Source organism: Haemaphysalis longicornis, unplaced genomic scaffold (genome assembly GCF_048455015.1).
Source record: "Haemaphysalis longicornis isolate Haplotype H1 unplaced genomic scaffold, Haemaphysalis longicornis Haplotype H1 scaffold_13, whole genome shotgun sequence".
NCBI classification, from domain to species: Eukaryota; Metazoa; Arthropoda; class Arachnida; order Ixodida; family Ixodidae; genus Haemaphysalis; species Haemaphysalis longicornis.
The window spans coordinates 90,086,257-90,101,533 of record NW_027526233.1 but is presented as its reverse complement, the minus strand read 5'-3'; positions in this window follow the sequence as shown (position 1 = coordinate 90,101,533).

Here is a 15,277-nt window from a genome sequence, read left to right as displayed (position 1 = left end):
ATCAGGATTTCTCCTGTTTTGAGTTTCTTGGCTTTCTCCGACTTTCCGATAATGCTCTCAAGGAACTTTGAGATAAGAAACACAGACTGTGCAGCGACGGGCTTTGATTGATCAAGAGATTCCATTATTAGGAAGTGGATAAAATTGTCATGTTTTTGAAATGTCATTTCAGGCAAGGGTAGAAAGAAAACTTCGGTGCGGCTTATTTTCAGGGACCGATCACGGATTTTTTTTTGGCGGGAGGGTTGAATTATTTATACGGTATAGGAAACTGCAGGGGACTGGGGTACTTTCTTCTCTAACCTTACCCTGACAGTCAGGGAGGTCCCGGAACTCCCGCCCTGGTAAACACCCAAGGAGCCCACCCGCCGGAGTTTCTCCTGGCCTGCGACGGCCACCGTTTGTGGTTTCTCATCCACCACCTATAAACGCAACGTCATGGTAGGTTACAACTTCAGTTTGTGGCTCTCGGGGTCCGCGGTGTCGCCAATACCGTCACCAAGAATTCTAAAAGTACCCCGTGCGGAGACTTTAGCACCGTGAACACACCAAGAGGTTAGACTCTGTCCCTGACTTCAGATACATTCTTCATGTCGACAGAATTACGATGTGTGTATCTGGATCCTTTCATGCTCAGGTAGAAACCATCCTTCAACAAAGTGTCGGTATCACAGAGACATAGGTCTACCGCTGGGCTACCGGAATCATCACAGAGGTGCAGGATCATCACAGAGGTGCAGGATCATCACAGAGGTGCAAACCCTACACGGGCTCGGCCGCGTTATTCAACGAAATCGAGGTAACGGTCAACTCCTTTCTCTAGTTAAACCTCAAGTCAATGAAATAATTGGCCTTGTTTTTCAAATCGCTAGCCGGCACCTCCGGCTCAACAAGAAAGAAAGAATTAGGCCTTCATGATTAGTCTGGTCATGTGCTCTCCCCTTCATTAAGCTTACCACCATCGACATAGACAAAACTAACTGCCTTATCCGAAAGGCATACACGCTGGCATTACAAATTCCCCTCTACTCGTCCGCTGCCAGACTCGCCTTGTTGGGAGTATACAACACTGCCCACGAGATACTAGAGCATCGCCTCCTCAGTTTTCACGATGCCAAACGCATCGCACGCTTCCCAATGGGAGCGAGTGGTACGCCTGCAGTGCCCACATGTCGCGAGGTGGGGCCCCGAGCTGAACCGGATCACGCAACCGCTGACTTCGAGAGTGGCTTGTGCCTGGTTTCCAAGGCAACCGATGTTTGAGAGTATCAAAGAAATGGCGCTCGCTCCAGCGCTAGAAAGCTCAGAGCCGTGGTGGGGCATGTTTTTCCAACGTTCCTACTCTCCACCACGCATCGCACCAGGCTCAACTGGTCACATGATTGAAGCACTGGGAAGGCTACCGATTGGGGGAAAGTGGCCGGCGTAGAAGGAGAGGGGTTGGTTGGCCGGTCCGGGCTTATGTGTTTGGCATTGTAAATATACAGGAGGCGATGACTAGAAGCCCACTGTATGAATCAGCTACGCCGCCTTTCTTCCAAGAATGCAGTGTGTCATATTCTTCCCCGCAGACGAATTGGCAATCCAGCTATGGTAGAAAGTGAAGCTTCGTTGCCTGGGGTCATTCCACACTGCCTCACATACGTCCTCCTTCGGGCAACATGCACCCAGTACACCACGGGGAGCGTAGGTGCCACTGTGCGCGTGCCCTTGCAGATGAATTCCCCATCTCCCCCACCACAATATATGCAGACGCCGCAGAGTACCAACACGCGAATGGCTGCGCTCTTGCAGTAGTTGCGCACCAAGACTCTGCCCCAGTCACTTCTCTCACCGTGCAGACATCTTCCCAATAATGGCGAAGAGGCAGCAATAGCCCTCGCCCTTATCACCAGGCCGCAGCCACACAATACATTCACTTTCGAAGATGACCGTTAAGAACTTCATTCGTGGTAGCATTTGGGCTACTGCACTGAAACGCCTCCTCCAAAATCCGCCTACCCAACCAGTCGACATTGCCTGGACTCCGGCCCACACTGGTGTGGAGGCAACGAGGCGGCCCACCGAGGAACACGAGTACTGGGCTAGCTCCAGCTCCTCACAACGGTCGTCGGTCGGGCAGCGATCCACTGCTCTCGTACCAAGACGTCATGAAGCATTGTCACCTCTCCCGCCACCACTATCCCCCTGCCAACATATCCCTCGCTAACGCTTCGGAGCGCCTATGGAAACTTGTCCAGAACAATTCCCTCTCTTGTCGTTCCCTCTTGCACGAGATCCACCCCTATCAGTTCGTGGCCCTCAAATGTTCCCTCTGCGACTGCTGGAAACACTAACTCACGCAACGTGGGCCGTCCACTCATCCCATTCCCCATCTCCATTATTGAGCAGTGGGCGGCTCGCAACCGGCGGTGCAACTATTCTTGGTTGACCGACCCACCACCGTTGATGCCAGCGTTCCGCCGGCCAACACGCATGCCTCATGGGGCTTGCTCAAAAAATAAAGTAATTTCTCTCTCTCCTCAAGTGGACAGCGTTAGCACGTGCTACAACCACCGCAACTGGCTTCACGATCTCAGCGTTTGTAGAGCGAGCTGTTCCATGCTCCCCACTGGCAAGGAGAACAGCTAGGAGAAATGGCGAGGAGAACTGAATCGAGAGATCACGCCACGAATGCTGGGCAGAGGGTTCTCGAAGGTCTAGCTGGCCGATGCCGGGCTCTCCTGACGAGGCGCATGCTCACGTTTGCTTTGTCTTTTTTGGTATTTTGCGAGCTTCTCACGGGGCGCAATCACATTAGCAAGCCGGGATGACGCCGGGAGCTTGTTACGGGGCACACGCTCACGTGCACTCGGTATTTTTTCGCGGTATTTTTTTGTGAACACCACCGGGCCAAGCTCAAGCTTAAACAGCTCGCCTATTAAAGTGGCGCACAGCACCGAAAAGGACACCATATTTTCACATAGTGAAAGTGAAAAAAATACGTTTTCCTGATAGTATTCACGAAGTGGAATATAGCAAGCAGGAGAATGTTGTGTGCGGTAGCTTTAGCGTTCGTCATCGTCCTCTAAAAGTATCCTTGGAGAGCATAGCCAAAGCCGACGTCTTCCTCGCCACCTTGAATTCCCAGAATTGTTTCCTGACAATATAAAAAAATAGCATTGCCTTAGCTCGGATATACAAGGATACAGGTAGCGTGAGCTAAGGTTCAGCTGGTTATTCTTAGGTTTCCTGTTTGTCTAGGGTTAGTTGATTATCAGGCTTACTGCTGCTAAAACTATTTCCAATCCATGCCAATCCAGTCCAATCCAGTCCAGTCCAGTCACTGCTCCTCGCGCATGCGGATCAGGGCTATCGAGGATCCACGCGAAACAGCTGTCAAGCTGCTCCGGTGCACCGTCAGACTTGGCTACTGCGCAACGGAGGCGCACAGCTGGGCTAAGCCGGCGCCAGTTCGTCTGCCGCGGCTATGACGTCACACCTCCGGAATCCGCAGACGGGCGAATTGAATCCGATACATCCAAATTCATCCAATCCAATCTAATCCTTCTCGTGCTTGCGCAGCACGGCCCTTCGAGGTCCACGCAAAACTGCTCAACCTTAGCCCGTGAAGCCTATGCAACAAAAACTGCTAGTAGGTAGGATTAAAATTTTACTGCAGCGAAAAACTTACTGACGGCAGGGTATGTACCAGGCGTGCAATATTTGTATATGTTGCATTGGGGTGCTACGGATATCTGATGCACAATCAGAAATAGAAAGAATGTTGCAAGAACTCTTCACTGCTTCCGTTTTATACTCGCCTTCGTGAGGGAAACACGCAGACCATTGCTAAATCAACTCGTTCATACAATAGCCTCAACGTTTGTATACAAAGGGTTTGTACTTTTTGTCCCCAAACATTTGCTACTGCTGCATTTTTTTATGAATTTAGCTCTTTTACACCATACCAAGCACATTGCCGTAGACCACAGAGCAAAAGCAAGACAGGAGGGGAAACGATGCTTACCAGGCCAGGCCGGCCTGTAAACGCCACTAGTGCTTAGCCTAGGTTAAACTAGCATCATCTGTCGCGGGAAAAGGAACTGCTGGCCGCCGCTATCGGCGTTTCAGTGCGTAGCCCCGGAATACATTCTGGCTGCTCTCATTTCATGAATCAGATGCATGCCCCTACCCTCTCCTTAGCCATCCAAGCTAGCAAGCTTTGTAGTCCGGGCTTTTTTGTCATTGTGACACTATTTCGTCGCTCTACCACGCATGCCACAATGGGCTGTATATACTTGCTCCGTACCCTAGATCTTTCTTGTTTATCTACGTGAAAAGCTTCCCTGTTTTCCATAACATGGCAAAGACCGCAAATGAAGCTTATATACTGTTTCCAAATAATGTGCCTTGCGTTAAATCCGAATTATTAATCAACAACAGATCTTAGGTCGTTATACGTATTAATTCATTGCACTAATGCATTTTTAAGGAAAGTGGCACTATTAGGCTTTGAGATGTTTCTGTTAACGATTGCGAGTAAGCTACAAAGATATCCTGTGATAAAAGTTGACTCGACCTATCAAATAGCTTACAATTAGGGTTGGTCAAGTATTGAGAGTCTCGACTAAAATATTAAAAAAGAATGGCTATGAAACCGTTATTGAATAAAACACTTATATTTTGAAAAAAAAAGATTTATTGGGACAGGGTAAGTCCAATATTTACAATGAATTTTGGGCTATTTTGAGTTACCTTGTTCTAGCATCTCTTAAAGTTATCTGTATAATGGATGCATAATTTTCTTTCACACCTTAGGCTCTTTTAAATGTACCAGAATAATTAAAATGAAAGGGAAATTATTTTTATGGTTTTTTACCCATGTACTTCAATGTTGGCTTTATTTGCAGATTAAAAATTGTGTAACAAAAACCCACTGCGTGCATATTTTCAATACTGGCATAGTAGATGTAACAACTTACGCAAATGACAGGAACAAAATCACTTGGTTATCCTTGAAGATACAGGAAATAATGCTACGCATGTAACAAAAACCAGCTTTGAGGTAACTGAGTTTAAATTAAGAACAGAGGTGAAAAACAATACTTTTTTTGTCCCAAACACCATTTGAGTCATTTATTTAGTAAGCACCAGCTTTGTAATCACCATGGAAGGCATTTTTTGCTCTTCAGCCTGTTGTCTGTCCCGCCGTACTTACTTTGGGAACTGTCGGGCAGCTGTGTTCGCAAAGTATTTTTGCTTGTGGTGAACCTCTTTCAGCCACTTGATGGTAGTGCAGATCCCAGGGTTAGATCCAAATAATAACAAAATGCTGGATCGTGTGTTTCTATCATCATTATTCTCAAGTTTATTCTCTCTCTCTCAACTACACGAACAGCCCAAAACAATGTTCGTATTCCTATAGAGGCAAAAATGCCCCCCATCGCCCCAACATGTCCAGAGACATCATTGTGGTTGGACCAGTCGACGACAATGCCACTACACAATCAAATCTCGATGCAACGCATTTCAAGGGACCGCTAAAAATAGTTCGTTATTTTGTTTATACGTTATAGTAAACAAAAAAATGTGAGGTAAAAATAGTGAACGTAAAAAAATATCCACCTACCTTTACTCGCAACAGGTGCACAATCGCGTTAGCCTCGAACGCGGGTCTGGATACACGTTTATTTGAAGAAATCGGTGATCTTTGCCTGACCTGTGCGACCCAACTGCTGCAAGACGAACGATTCGAAGATGCCTACGTTCTTCTGCACTGCCTCGGTGGCATTGGTGCACTGCTAAGAAAAGTGCGGATTTTTGCTACGCACTGCAAAACATCAGTGTTAGGAGCAAGTTGTGACCCTCGGTGCAGCTCGGTGCTCTTCTTCCAGTCCTGCAAAATTCTTGCAATTGTTGATTGTGTCATCCCCCACTCCTTCCAGATGTCGATTTGTTTCTCCCAAGCTTCCACTTGACTAAGAAGGTCCACCTTTTCTTGCATCGAACACGTCGAAACACGTCGGAGCTCATCGAACACGTAGAAACAAAAACAGGCGTATGAATAGCGTGCCGACGTAGCTGCGTACTTGGATGACTGAATAAAGGCGGCGACAGAGGCTAGCATGGCGGCAAGACCCCCAAGCGCATTCGATGGCGATAGAGATAACGCGGATTTAGTACACTGATCATGATAGTGGTACATACCCACCACTAGTCGTCGTTCACACCAACGCGATTAATTTCGTAATCTTGGAATGCGTTTTTTTGAAGTGTTGTTTTATATGAGGATGATAAACTTCGATAAGTTACTCTGAAATAATTCGGGTTATGAAATTCGTAATAGTGAAATAATTTTACATAGAAATTGATGGGGTTGGTAGGGGATTTTCAAATTGTTCGTTAATCTGAAAAAATTGTTAATCTGCGGTTCGCAATAACGTGATTTCACTGTCCACCGTCTGTTGCGCTGTAAACAGACAGAAGCCCACGGTGACCAACGCATAGGCAGAAACAATCAGGAAGTCACAACTTTTGACTCGCCAACCCTTCATAGTGTGGTCAAGTGTTACATTGCTTTCGTACGATAGCTTCAACTGCCAAATGATTAGCTCAAGCAGCGAGTCTGCCATAAATGTGGTCATAAGCATACCGATGATGATGTATCAGAGCGAACACTCTTCACTGCTGCGTGCAAAAAAGACGGAGACATTGCGGTCAACCCAATGTGACCTAGCAGAGTTATTTTGAAGAAATCTCAGCAGGATTGCAATGTTAAATCAGAGCAGGGCAAAAATGTAGGAAGGTCGCACTAACTTGTAAGACTTGAAGGTAGGGAAGCTGTATGATGGCTGATTGCAGGGTTTAACGCGCCGACGCAATGCAGGTGACAAGGCACGCCGTAGTGCAGGGCTCCGGATTAATTTTGACCACCTGGGGATTTTTAACGTCCGCCGAAATCTCGTGCACACGGACGTTTTTGCTTTTCCCCTCCATCAGGAAAGCGGCCGATGCGGCCGGGACCCGTGACCTCGTGCTCAGCCGCGCAAAGCCTTAGCCACTGAGCTGTATGCAACCTTCACGATCATCACGAAGATAAAAATCAACGATTGCAGCCCATTTGCTTCTTTCTGCAGTAACAACCTTTGCTCAATCATTGTTGCTATAATTGTTGCTATAAGTGTGAACTTGTTTTGTTTCTTTTGAAGTAATAATCGTTGGACATCACCTTGAACGGGCGTACGCTATGACGTGCCTTCTTCGTTCGAGCAAATGCTGCCACGTTTACGGCGAAGGCTGAAGTTTTGCTTATTTTGTCAATTTTGACCACTCTCCCTAAGTGGTATGCTTGGGTTGACAACGCGTGCAGGGGACGCTGGGCGGTCGTCGCGAGGCACGTACACACGAGCGCTAGGCATTTTTTTGGTTTTATTAACTGCAGGCGGTCACTGTGATGGCCGCGCTCACGTGCGCGCTCTCTCGTGTGCGCGTTAGACAATTTCTTGGTAACATTAACTGCGGACACAAAAAATTACGGTTGGCTAAACAGCTTCGCTGTTAATAAATAACTGTAAAATGAAGGTAACGCGTATCAGTTTGTACATAATGCTTAAAGAGAAAAACAGCGCTACAACCAGGACAAAGGGAAGACGAGAAAAACGCAGCGCTGACTGCCAAATAATTGGTTATTGAAAAGAAGGGGAGCTTGTAAACACGTGTATCACAAAACAAACTAATAAACAAAATAGAACATTAAAAAAACAGTTGTAGTGATTATGAAGTAAGTCTTCCCTTTTTGATGTCTTTAGCGCTGTTTTTCTCTTCAAGACAGTAAAGAGGGCGTATTTTGGGCCGACATGATACGTGGGCTTCGAGAGCATACATTCAACCTGCCAAAGAGCCCCCACCTGCTTCGCCGTTAGCGAACGATTGCGACATCGGTCAATCCATTCTAGTTCGGATTAAAGCTTACGTGATGAAATGCAATAGCCACTGGAGGAATCTTCCACCTCTAAGAGGAGTTGGCGGTACTGCTATGGGTACTGCTCCTTTCGCAGACTGCCATTGGCGCTTTTAGCGGACACCACAAGACTATTGTTCGCAAGTCGATTCTGAAACGTCCCTCGTGTCCCAGCCGTACCAAGAGCGCTAAACCTACACCAACTGCTCAGACGGTGCGAAGACCAAACATCGACACGTCTGAGGTGATGAAAGTCTTGTCACGCATACGCGGTGACCTCAATGGGGGCGCCTCTTTCGCCACGTAATTAAGAAAATTCGTATTACACAATCCACAGCTCTGATTCAGCAACTTTATGGCCGGATGTCTGAGTTGAACCCTTCTAACGAAGCGCCACGAAAGGATGCGCATCTGAATACTGGTACGTAATGAAGTACTCCTTGCAAATATTACAGTGAGACTGCCAAAATTTCAATCAGTCCGCCGCCATTCTCGGCAGTCGTGTCACTAAAATTTCACCTCTTATTATACTTTGTCAGGACACCCGCTGCATCCCTCGTATATCGGAGATCTGAAAGGGGTAATGGTGTTAATGGTGAGGCAACTGCAGTGACCGCACTATGAACTTTTCGAGCCATGACCGTTGAACTGCCGTAGGACAGCAAGCGGTTCTAATCCGCTCGGACATTGCTGGCCGCCAAGTGGCTATGTACTGGCAATGTACTGGCAACGTTCTGGCAATGTACTGAAAACCACGAATCAGTCATTGTGCACATTCGATTACCAGATTGCAAGCCCCTCATAGTCACCTACTTTATTGTCCTTTCTCGGTCTCCAAGGCAGGAATGACATATAACTGGCTTCACCACCTCGTCTAGCAGTTTCACCGGATCCAAATACAAGCGGATGGGGATATTGTTGCTAATTGCCCCACTAGGCCCAATGCTTATACTAAAACATGTGGTACAAGTCTCGAATCTACTACTGAGGAACACGGTTTTACTCTTAAACAATCTTAGCTCATTAACCCGCTTATGCCTACATCCTCGTCAAACTAATGTCACACCAGAACTCACCTTCGTGAGTCGTGACCCCAGGCAGGAAGGTGAGTTCTGCGCTCGACTGGAGCCCATATAACACAACGTGAGGCGGTCACCACTTTCCAATACACATAACACTCTGCGGAAAGCGACTGCGAACGAGAAAAAATTACTCACACAAACTGGCAAACCTTTTGCGCATTCACCTCCTTAAGCACTCCAACGATGCTTGAAGAAAGTGGTCGTCGCCACCTTGCAAGACGAAGCTTTATTCTGGTGAAGTCATCGAATGTGATGCAACTACAGTCTGTTATACCCTAGTTACACGGCGGAAGTAACCGGCCGAGTTAAGCTTAACTGCGGTTACCTAACTTTAACCACGGTTATCATAAACTGCTGTTTTGGTTGTTACACGCGAAATTCCAAGTGTGGTGACCGCGGTCACTTGGTTGCGAGCGTAGCAAAAACAAATGACCACACTTTTAACTTCACGATAAAAAAACAAAAGAAACAGCATGTAGACAAAAGGAAATATCTTTGACGCAGTCAATTCAGAACCAAACGCAACGCAGTCGCGCGCGGCGAGGAGACGGCCTTCCCCAACAGGTCTGCTCGGTGTTGGGAAGTTTAGGCTTAGCATCGCGGTAGATATTTGATCGCCGCTATCTCTACAACTGCGTATTACAATCCATAGCAGAATTTTGCACCGCAATAACATCCACTTTCTCGCATGTGGAAGTTCTTTTCCGCGATCAGATTGATAAGCTGCTGCTGCAGTGGTCTGGGCTGGTTCAAGCCGCTTGCAGTCCGTGCGGGAAGTCGCGCCGGCGTGCTCGCAGGCACGGCCGACGTGCGCGCCGATCGTTTCCGAGTGCTGAAAACGCTTTATTATTGCCTGGTTTATCCTTTTTTTGGCGGACGACGCACGGAATCTACAAATTTAGCACGGCTTTTGTCGTAGTTGATCGCTTGGATCGAGAAACGAGCCGTTGCTGACAGGAAGTCGCGCTGCTTGCGACATCGTCGCAAAGAACGCCAGCGCCTCTTGGGGGCAGCTTTGGGGCGCCTGCTATTCGAGAACCTTCGTCGCTTGCGAACGCCAGGTAATTTCTTTTTTTCGCCTCCGCTGATGCGCCGCCACTTGCGTCCGAACTGACTTGCACGATTTTGAGCACTACGGCTGCGACAAATGCGGTTTGCGTGACTGAACTGAGGTGGCCAAGCTCAGTTTGCGTTACCCATGGTTAGCGGAGTAACCGCAGTTTCGTCTGCCGTGTAACGCAGCAAACTGCGGTTTTGTCTAACAGCAGTTTGCTTAACCGTGGTTAACAACACCAGTGTAACTAGGGTATTAGACGCACACCTTGCTAACTTTTGAAAGGTGCACACAACCTTACTAATAGGTACCTAATAAAAGCCACAAGGATCCTAAAATCCGGCACAAACCCATGCTAGTTAATCAACGCCATCTTCAACGCCCTCTTCAGAATCAACGCTCTCTTGGTAATGAAAGCCGAGGCTGAGATAATCTGTGCTTCGACCTAGGCCGTGAACGTGGCCTTAATAAACTATGGAGAGTCTACGGAGGCATCGTTGGTAAGGAAAACGTCACTCTCTGCTTTTAGCAACACTTGCCCTACAAAATCAGCCCACCATCGTGGACTATAACTTGACTACGACATTCTTCCCAAACAGCGCTTTGAATGAGCACCCCCTTAGGGCCAATATAATGCATCCCTGACCAGGACTTATGCAGCCCTTTCATTCTTTCTGACTTTCCCGCTGCCTTTCATTATGGCAAACGTCATGCTGCTCCTGGCCATGATGGTCTTACATGCCAGCATCTCTGTCACCTGGACGAGAGCATCCAGCTGGTACTCCTCGAAATCATAAATTACCACTGGGTGGCAGGGACCATTTTCGACACACTTAAGTTGCCCTTTAGTTAGCCTCAATCCCATATCGATAAGGATCCAGCCTAACTCAGAATTCTGCACCCCATTTCCCTTCCCCAACTGTGTGAGCTTACGGAAGACTGATCAATATTAGAATCTCGAATTGGTATAGGCCTGGCTCTATTCGTCCCAAACTGGCTTTCGTCGACATCGTAGCACCCACGACTGTCTTTGGCTTCTCCGCAGAGTCATTAACCGTACATCGCGCGCCGAGAACCGGGATAATGTCCTAGCCATCGACATGCGGAAAGCCTTAAAAATATTTAGCTGAGCAGCCATCCTTACCCACGTCGCTGCTGCATGTCTGAGCCAACGTATTCAAAATGGAATAATATCCTTTCTATAAAATTGGACAATTCGGCTTCATTGAACGCACCCGGGATGGCGCCCTAGAACCTATTACTTGGATAGAGGGTACCTCAGGGGTCCGTCCTCGGGCCTCTGCTTATCAATATGTCAATGACTTGAACCGCTGATTAGCTAGAAACTGACACCACATGTTGCTTCGCAATTTCAGCTGATGAATAATCGTGGTTGACTGAGGCAGCTGACTTTGCGGACGTGGAGAGTATGATTATGGAACTTGAAGCAGCTGCCGCTAGCCGTGCCAACGGCCCCATACACCGCGGTTGGAGTTTGCTTCTGATAAGAGGCTTTCTACTCGTTCATGAAAGACATAAATAGCGAGCTTATTTACATCATGCTTTTATTTGGACGGAACCCTGGTTCAAACCAAGTGCAGCCAGGTTCGCATCTTGGAAATTTTTTTGAGCAGCTACAACAGTCCCAGACGTAGGATCATTCTACTGACAAACCACAGAAAACCAATGATTCATCTGGTCTCTAGAATGTTTAATAAGCATGGTGGAGGTCGTCAGACTGCTTCCCTGGTGGTCGCATAAGCAGTCGCCTTTGGGGGAATTTTATATGGCGCCCTGCAAATGACCTCGGTGCAGCTCACATGAAGCAACTGCAAATTCTACATCGCGCATCCCCGCGCACAACCACAGGCCTCCCACGGTGTAGGACGTGCGCTATAGAGCAAGCTGCTCCATTGCCTCCTCTGTAAGACATTCTTGAAGAGACGAGGAAGCACCATGAACTCCGGCGCACGCCGGACTTCATGGTCCTGCCTGGTGTAAGGGCCGAAGGTGCAAGGGTGTAAGGACTGCATGGGACTCTCAAACACGCCCAATCTGACCTACATATCCTTTTTTCCCTGGGGCTAGATGTGCTGTGGTCTCCTCACACCGATCTGATATCCATTCAGCTAGCGTCTTTTCCCACCAGCGTGCTCTGCGTCGATGCATGGCACAAAGACTATCAAATGAAGTTTACATAATTAGACGCCAGCTTGCAAGGCAACTCTACCGGTTTGGCAGGCCAGTGTGAAAAACTCCTCGAACTTAGCAGAATCACTATTATGGGCATCCTCGCGCCGTCGCTCTCCAAGCTGTGCTCATCAGTCTCCTAGGAGGATTGGATGACATGTCCTACATGGCACGTCCCCCGCCACCACCCAGAGTCCGTCTCTTCACAGACTCCTACTTAATAGTAGGAGGTCTCTTTACAGGCCTCCTACCTAATTTAATATGGTTTAATCTAATCAACTTACCGTTCAGCACATCCAAGCCATGGTAAACATACTGGTCCGGAATTGAACGCAGGTCCGTGTCGACTGGATTCTGGGGCATCTCCCCCACGTGGTCGGGAATCCATCTGCTCATAATGCAGCGCAGGAGAGTCTTCAGTCTACTCATCCGTTGATTGCTCCCGACCGATCTTGCACTCGGTCCAGGAGAAGCTTATTCTACAATAGTCTTAAGCACGAAAGGGTGTGCCTCCTCGCCCATCAGTCGCGGAATCCATTGGGATTCGGCAGCTTCTAGGGCGAGACCAATGATATTTCTCTGAGTGCTGGACGCCTGGCTGAGTAGCAGCGCCTCGCCAGATGCAGCATTTCTGTTGGCTTTTTTTTGTAGGTGGGACACGTCCAAATCTTGTGGACGAGATCCGCTTTGCCCTTACATATTTTTGCATTTGAAACCGAACACTTTAGGGCGCCATTTAGTGTACAATAAGGGTTTCAGAAGGCCCCTGTCTGTAACCTTCTCCAGTATATCTCCTCTATTCCGCTAAGATGTGTATGTTCGGGGGGTAGTACTTTCCTCGTGAATCTACCCTCCGCTGTGGCCCAGTGGCTAAGGCATTGCGTTGCTGAGCACGATGTCGCGAGTTCGATTCCCAGTCACGGCGGCTGCTTTTCTGTTGGAGGGTTAAAGCAAAAACGCCCATGTGTACGAGATTTCTGCGCACGTAAAGATCCCCAAGTTGTCAAAATTAATCTGCAGCCCTTTACTATGGCGGGCCTCATCGCCTGCGTTGCGTCGGCGCGTTAAAGGGACACTGAAGTGAATTCGTCAAGCTCTCGTTTTTGCTTGCACTGTGTAGACTGGCTCAAATTAGCACACTTTTCATCGTTTATCCGGTTGACAAATCGGTAATTATTTTACAAAGCGCGAAAGAAGAAAAACTACCATGCGCGGTTTGCGGCGGCCGCACAAACTAAGCTGTGACGTTAGGAGGAGGGGGCGCCGTGATTGGACGATGCCCAAGGTTAGCAATCAAACAAGTTTCGTTTTCGGTTTCGGTCTGTAAAACAACATGTTTGACATTCGATGGCGTCATTGGATAGGCATTCTCAATATCCCAGTTATAGTACTACCGCGCTTCCGCCATGTTGTCGGCTGTAAAATGCATAAGATAAGCCTCCCAGGACGGCTTGGAATCGCAGCATTCACTGTCTGAGGCCTACGCAGTGCATGAACGCCCTCCGCGTCCATGCAGACGCTGAAATGGATGTGCTTTTCCCCCATATTTGGAGCTTGCCTCGCTCATGCCTGTATTGTAAAAAGCGTGTTCGCACCAGGCCAAGGGTCTGTCGATTCTGGCCTGTGCCCACTGCCCGCAAGCAGTTGGTGCTTATTGCAACAGCACGCCAACGAGAACTCTTTAGCGCGGCAGTGCCAGCCTGCGCGAGTTCTGTGGACTAGTTCGTGGAGCAATGAACATTGCGGCCCAAAAAAAGGTGAACTCAGTATAGAAAACATAGGCGAAAAATGAAAAAGTTAACTCATAAAAAAAAATAAAAAAGCATGTACCCGCGGCGATTCGAACTTGTGACTGGCAAAACACTTGCGGTGACATACCTAGCGCACCAGACGACTAGACCACAGGGGGCCGCTGGCGGCAATGGAAAATATTAGGTACATAATGTATAACCAGTTTACACTTTTATTTAGTTTTAGTATTTCAAGCAGCTTAGGTGACTATTTGTTGTATTGCGCTCGTGCAGTAAGCGTCCCCCGAGTTTCCACAATAGCTCACGTCTAGCAATTGCATTTCGTAGACGGGAAAGCGTTCGTAGATGCGCAGTCATGCTCCTGACCTCTGTGCTTGTTCGCCCAGCGCAAAAAGTGCTTCCCGCACCCTAGTTTTACGCTGTACGGTAAAAATATCAGTTGATTTTATTTCCTTAGTACCTATATTGACTTCGCTCACTCTTCTCCCCCTTCAAGAGGCCTTATATTTTCCTACTGGCGTACCAGTCAGCGAAGCGTCGCATGTGCGCTTGAGCAGCGCTAGTGTGAAGCGACCTTGACTTGGAGCTAGATGCAGTGTACAATAACGAAGTAAAGAAAGGCGCATTCTTCCATTCCCAAACGTGTTGTGGCTTAGTTTCAACTGATCGAACGAATTGCGACGACCCGTCGGCGGCCGGCGGACTAACCGGTGGGCCGACTGACTCGGTCGCGGAAGGTCGGCGAGCCGTGCAGTAGCGCAGCCAATTGTCAGCTCCTGTCCTGCTGACGTCACACGAAAACGCCACAGAAAATGGGCGAGCGTAAAGAGAGGAGGGCAGCATTTTCGAATTGATTTTTCTACTAAATAAATTCGCGTAAACGCGCACAGAGTGGTCGAAACAGGGCCCAGGGACTCCGGACTACAGTTTGCGCTCGTAATCCCGCATTGTTTACAAATCACTTCAGTGTCCCTTTAAACCCCACAATCAATCACTTTCCTCGCTAATTTATAGTATTGTATTATTTCGTGGAGATTTCCTAGCCTGTCGTCTGCCCTTGTAAGTGGCTCCGCCTTCGGAGGAACCCAGTCTATTGCGGTGGCTGCGACGATCGCCAGGACTTTAGGATCACGGGTGGTCGCATGTGCCTTTTCATTCCCGATGAGACCCCGATGAGCTGGTGCCCACACTAACGTTGCCTGTGGGTTGGTGCCTTTGCGTCCGCGAGGATTCTGCATGCGACGTTGGAGATTCTTCC